This window comes from Octodon degus, unplaced genomic scaffold (assembly GCF_000260255.1).
Source record: "Octodon degus isolate 3935 unplaced genomic scaffold, OctDeg1.0 scaffold00067, whole genome shotgun sequence".
NCBI lineage: Eukaryota > Metazoa > Chordata > Mammalia > Rodentia > Octodontidae > Octodon > Octodon degus.
In genome coordinates this window covers 1,584,063-1,590,840 of record NW_004524643.1, presented here as the reverse complement: position 1 = coordinate 1,590,840, position 6,778 = coordinate 1,584,063, and the positions used below count along the sequence as shown (strand labels likewise).

The window sequence follows — 6,778 nt, the reverse complement described above, 5'->3', positions numbered from 1 at the left end:
AAAATCTATCCCCTAGACCATATGATTGCTTTTTGCTATACCAAAAAGCATTTTAAGAAGTGAGGAATGGGCTACAGAGGGAAACAGCATTTAACTATGTTCATTTAATGTGTAGTCAATAGGCATGTACATACTGAAAAAAATTCAAGAGTTGCCCTCTGCACATACGAACATACTCAAAGGAGGATCAATCTCACAGAGGTAGTAAGCATCGGAAAGCTCCATTCCATCACAATTCAAAACACAGATGGGCTCAAGGCGAGTGCACATATTTGATACCACATTTAGGCAAAACTTTAGGATTATAAATATTTTAAAATATAAAAACCAACAGATCTTTTTCTGCAAAACACACAAGTACAGAAAGTTTACCAGATTTGTTCCACAACCTTCCTCTGAGTAGTGGCAAGCATAGCTTGAAACACCCACATCCAATCAATCCCCTTCTTTTGGCTCTATTCACCTGATCACTCAGAGTTCTAAACTGAAGTAGAACTAAAACACTGTCATCAATACATTAATACAGAATTAGAAGAAATTATACCAGATTTTAAAGCTTTGGTAATAACGCTTTATACATATGTTAAATAAAAATACAGGAAGAGTTGGATAATCTCTTTATTCTGGTAAAAAAAAATTGGAAAATAATTACATAATGATGGTGTGTAGACTGCTAAGCACTGGATTGCTCTGTAGCAGTGCCTAGTAAGCTTGAAACGGCACATTCCCTGCAATTCAGGCACCCTAATTCTTGATGCATACCAGAATACTATGTATACAACCAGAATGCATATGAATTTCTCACATTTTTCTAAAGGGAATAATCTAGTCCACAAACAGTGCACAAATACATGCATAATTTGTGACAATTTCATACAAGAATTACGAAATTCTTTCAAAATAAAACTCAGTAAATAAATAAAAATTAATAAGCCACGAGTACTAAATAAATAGAATTACCACACCACAGTTAAAATGAATGACCTAGAACATGTATAGCACTAATGCTATATTAACTTTTTAAATATTATGTAATAAAAGTAAAACGTGTATAGTGTATAAGTAAACGTTATATTCTGGCTTGTGAGTACAGTAGGGAAGGAGAGAGGGGTATGGGTCTCCAAGGGCTACTGTAAGAGGCCTTGGGCTGAGGATGTAGCTCAGGGGTGTAACAGCCCGGGTTCTATTCCCAGCCATGGGGTGGGGTGGGGTGGGGTGGGGGGACGGGAGAATAGGAAGAGAAAAGGAAAATGAATGCCTCAATTATAATTGTGCTTTTATGGGTTTTATGTGGCTTAGTTGTTTGTTTGAATTTAGGACTGGATGCATGGATGCTTTTTCACTCTATTTATTTTGCTATTTCATTTTTAAAAAGAAAAAAGAATGTTATCAAATACCTCAAAGCACTTTTTCTATTAATAAGCCTACTCGTTTTCTTTTTTCCAAAATGACTAAGTGAATCCTTTTAGCCGCCTCTAAACTGTTTGTCTACAACAAAACAAGAGTCCAGGAGAAAACACACAGGGGCTTGGTCTAAATTGTCAAAACACACGCCACAGCTTCCTGGCCATTGACAGACCACCAGCCTGAATTTCAGAGACTCTGCATCTTGCCCTGGGATGCAGCTGGGAATCTGGACTAACGATGACGGGGCCAAAGGGGTAGCGTTCGGGGCGGCTGACACCCGGGTGCACAGCACAGGATGCTGCCGGGCTGAGAGAAACCGGCTAATGGACGGACACGCGGAGGTCTGGACGCCTTTTGCCGGTGCCACCTTTAAAATAATTACACGATCACTGAAAGGCATCAGAAAGACAAACTATGAGGGGACAGAGACTAGGTAGATGTCCGTGGGTGTGCAGGGGTTTGATTTGAGAAGAATAAGTGAGCTAGAGAAGTGAAGGGCTGTGCAGGGTTTCTGCGACCTTCCCGGGATTCTGAGCACAGACGGTGGAGCCCTGTTTGGTGAGAGGGTCTCTTCGGGGTCATCCCGGCAGCAGGTAGGTGTCACCCAGACCACTCACCTGTCGGCGGATGCCTGCAGAGGGGCGGAGAAGGGAGCGGTGAAGGGGGAGGTGAGAGCGAAGGGTCTCGGACCCGCCACCACCGCCCACTGAAGCTCCGACTCGACCCTCGCCGGCCCCAACCCCGCCTTTCTCATCTGTGACGTCAGCCCCCACGGACCACTCGGCGACTGCCCCGACCCGCTTTCCGGGAGCTGATTGGTCAGTCGGAGCCGAGGCGAGAGGCGGGAGTTGCTTGGGCTGGAGGGAAACCCCCTCCCAAGGTTGCCGGGGCGCCCTGGCGCTTAGCAGCTGAGGTGCAACGTCGACAACCTGGGTGGGAGATGAACGGAGTGAGGAACAGCCCAAGGGGGAGGCCACGGTGATTCCACCGCTTGTCTTGCAGCACGTGATTCTAATCTCTTTTGGCTGCAAGGAACTTGATAGACTTTCTGAGGTGCTCCAGATGCCTGGAGCGTTAACAACTTGTCCTGGGAAGCCTCCACTTTTATGCTCCTCCCACTCTCTCCACCAAAGGTTCTCCCTGGGGGACTATCTAGTGGTCTTCCGCTCCTTCACTGGGAGGAAAAGCGTAGATCTTTTTCCTCTCTCCCACACCCTTCCCCTCCCCGCTCCCTCCCTCTTTCCCTTCCCTTCCCTTTTTCCCTCCCTCCTTGGCATTTCCCCCTTAAATACCACGTTATTACCATTTCATACAGATTTGGCCCACATCTTTTACATATATCATCATCCACCCATGTAATCTCCTTTCAATATTGTAATGGAAGTTTATATCTTGCAGATGGGAAACTGCAGTTTGGAGAAGCTAATTGACTTAAATGCAGTCACCCAGTGGCAGAGCTTGCAGTACAACTCAGATCTGTCACACTTCAAGACACTTTCCATGAAGTAGGCTTCTGGCTGTGTTAACCGCAGAATTCAGAGTCACTCTGGTAACCATCAACGCTAAGGGAAATAAAGCTCCCAGTTAAACCCTCTTGGTGTTTCTTGCCTGGCGCTCCTCCAAAGGGAGCGAAGTGATTACAAGCCAGAAGCAGGTCTTTGGCTTTGCCCATTTAAAAACGTGGTTCAAGTTTATCGAAAGCTGAGGCCAACTGACTCAGGAGCCTGAAGTAGAGACCTTAAAATACCATCACCAGGGTTAATATCGGGCAACCTGGTCCCTCTAAAAATGGAGATAAGCCCAGAATATTTCCCCAAGTAGGAAATCTGCAGGATATACCTTGTCTTCTACTCATGAGGCTGTACACAGGATTCAACAAGGCACTTCTAGGCTCCCACAGCCCACACCAGGGTACTGCCAATGCTGTCTTTTTGTTTTTCTACATTCTTTATCAGCAAATCTCTACTTTGGATCTAAGAAACATTTTGCACTGTGCTCACCTATATTACTATTTTTCTTTCAGGTAGAGTGTACTATATTTTGTATTCTCAGAATTCAAGATGGGCCTCCTGATGCTTGTGGACTATAGACAACACAGCGCATAGTGACATATTTGTTGAGTCAGTAGGCTAGCCTCTGTTCTAAAATAGATTTAGTTATCTGCAAAGTTCTTGTTTCTGTGATATGTGCAATATCATTACTAGTTGCATATCAAATTCATTCAAAGTCTCACTTTTAAAAGGGATGAAATTACGGCCTAATTTGGTCTTTTGAGTGAATCTTTGAGTTGATCAATTTTTAAACCTCTTGGATTAAAATTTCAGGCTAAATTGGTCAACTTTGGTCTTCACAGAAAGAATTAACTGATTTAAAAATAATTTATAACTGCAAAATTGAAAGAATTTCTTCAACGGGAAGGAAAAACTTGGATGAGGAAATGAACAAAAGAAGGGGAAAAAGACATGCTTTTTTTCTCTTTTTATTCTTTTTTTAATTTTGAATTTCTTACAACTTTTTGTTATGGTTTTGTTTTGGGTTTCTTTTCCTTTAAACCAATCTTGCACATTATATGTGGCAACCTGAGCAACTAACTTGAAGATAAAGTCATGCAAAACAGCAACAGCTGTTGAATTCCTATTACTTTGTTTAGTGAAATTTCGTATCATTTCTAATGCTTTTTTTCTAACACTATTTTGTATTCTCTAAGAAATAAAAATAATAATTTATACCCTCTCAAAAGATTGTTCCATTAACAATTCAGCCTTTGCCAGAATTAAGAGATTAATTCTTACCCTTCCACTTATTTTGCAGTGGAAACCTTCAACAATGCTTACTTGTCTCATTTATCAAGAGAATAAAGCAAAACAACCTGCACTTAACTATTCAACTTTACTTTTCTAGCCAGCCTTATAAGTTCAGGAAACACTAGATCAATATTTCACAAAGTGTGTTCCTTGGATTATTCAGTTAATGACAGTTCTAGCATCAAAAAAGAAAGTGTGACTTTCCGATATGAAGAGAAGTAAATAGGTTTCCTTAACACAAGAATTCTCATAGTCTTTGAACTGTCAACTTGTATTTTCCCATGGGATCCTAACCACAGAATTTAAAAAACCTCTTAACATTTCCAAGTACACTAATATTCCATGGAACACAGTTTGGAAAACATGCTTTAGCATAAGGTAGAAGTTTCAAGTTTCAAACTAGATATGCTTTAAATGTATATTTCAGTGATAAAAAGAAAAATTATGTACATGTCCAACTATTTGCTGGATATTCTCCAGATTAATATAGAAACAATTAGTTTATCTGTATACTCAATAAAGAGTTCAAATTCCATTATATGATGGCACAATTGGCCCCTCTGAAGTATTGCTTAGAAGTGTATGTGTGTGTGTGTATGTGTGTGTGTGTGTGTGTTGAAGAGTAGATAAGGGGAAAATAAAAGAGGAAAACAAGTAAAAGAGATCTGGAAATGTGAGTGTTGAAGAGAAGGGGGAAACATTTAAAAAAAGAGAACAGAGAATATTATCTTTATAGCCCACTGGCTCTAATCGGTTTATTTCTTCTAAATCCTCTTAATTCCACAATTATACTGGATAGCATTTTTATACAGGAAAATTGGAAATGTTTGCATTTTAGAAGAGATAAAGTATTCACAATCCTTCATTTTAGAATAACATCTGTTCTTGAAATGTATTCTTTATCACTGTTGTTACAAATTACTTAAACGAGTCATTTATAGGAAAATAGATGCACCTTGAAACCATATTAAATGACTAAATCAGATACACAAGCTTAAATATCACATCATTTCTTTTATATGAAAAGCCTAAAATATGAATAAAGAGCAAAGTAAAAGATAAATAATAGGAAGCAGAGAGATACCTCTTTCTCCAAGGGGATCAAGAGATAGAGGGGGAAGGAAGGGAAGGTAGATAAAAAAGGAATTAAGATGTGATGTGTACATGTACCAACTCCACACATGGAATGAAAATATTATTAATAATACTTACAAAACAAAAAGAAAATTACTAAGGAACAAATCTGTACTATTTTATTCAAATTCGCATCACCAGTCTCCATGGTATTATTTCCCTTGAGTTCTGCAGTGGGAATTGTTGCTTTTGTATATAGCAGTGCCAATCTACAAACTGAATGTGGGGTCCAAATGAGCATAACATGTAGAATACAACAACAAGACTCACAGGGAAGGGCCTTGTGGAGGACTGATCAGGAGGCTCAGTTGGCTGTGTCACACACACACACACACACACACACACACACACACACTTCTAGACAATATCGAAAATTTCTATCATGTGCAACAATGAGCCACTCTTCTGTTTTGCTTATGTTACTAGGATATTAATAAGGGTGTGTATTGAAATCATTTTTTTAATTGAATAGATTTTTCATAGCATGAAATTGCAGGGCACACCTTTTTGGGGTAGTTCCAGATAGTCAAGGTATGTGTACTCAGTAGTCAAGGCTCAATATCATCATTTTAGCCACTTGTTTAAATAGAAGAGCTATGACTCAAGATATTAAATGACTTGCCCAAGAACACATTATTGCTTGTGATTTCCTGACCATGAGGAAACTGGGCTTCCACAGTGCTCTCTGTGCATTATATCATTGTATATGGTTTCACATGTCACCTTTCTCACCAGACCAACTTCCAGGAGACTGAGGACAATCTCCTTCCAGCCTCAGTAACAGGAACTATTTTTAAATCACCTATGCTGCACCTGCTTCACATATCATTTCATCTATATCTCTCAACTTAACCATAAAGACTGATAATATTATCCTCCTTTTCCTTTACTGAGATGTATGGGTTAAGTAACTTGACCAATTTTTTATTATCCAGAAGATCATGGTCAGAGTTCCGCATAGGACTTGGTGACCCTAAAGCCTAAGATCTGTTTTCCAAGTCAAAGACTTCTTATGCACTCTTTTTCTTGTAGCACCAATCATCAAGCCTTGCTTCTGTTGCATACCTAACACATGTTGAATGAATGAATGAATGAATGAATGAATGAATGAATGAATGAATGAATGAATACGTCAAGTTCTAGGAAGAGGGACTAGATTGCTCCCTGGTATTAACTGGCTCAATCCTGAATTGAACTGGTTGTGTAAGTCACCCCAGGTCAGTTGGATGGTTCCAAAAGATGGAGACAAAGGTTTTTCACTTATCTCCGTGAAGGAGAATTAGTCAAATGCTCTATAGAAATTCTTTTCACAAAATACAGTTCATATGTTCATGTGTAAATAATTCTGGGACAGCCCATTGGAAGTGGCATCTACTTCTCTAGAATTTGGCAGTAAACCCTGCTTCTCTCTTAGTTCTAGAAGAAATAAAATT

At 39.7% G+C, this 6,778-nt stretch overlaps 1 protein-coding gene across 1 annotated transcript in view; it reads right to left on the bottom strand.

The window, feature by feature from the left end:
- Positions 1-2,120, bottom strand: part of Tekt3 (tektin 3) — a 43,013-nt gene extending 40,893 nt beyond the window's left edge. The window contains exon 1 of the mRNA XM_004634937.2: positions 2,025-2,120. The gene's annotated coding sequence lies outside the window, so the exon portion shown is untranslated. The remainder of the gene's footprint in view (positions 1-2,024) is intronic.
- Positions 2,121-6,778: the final 4,658 nt, after the last annotated feature.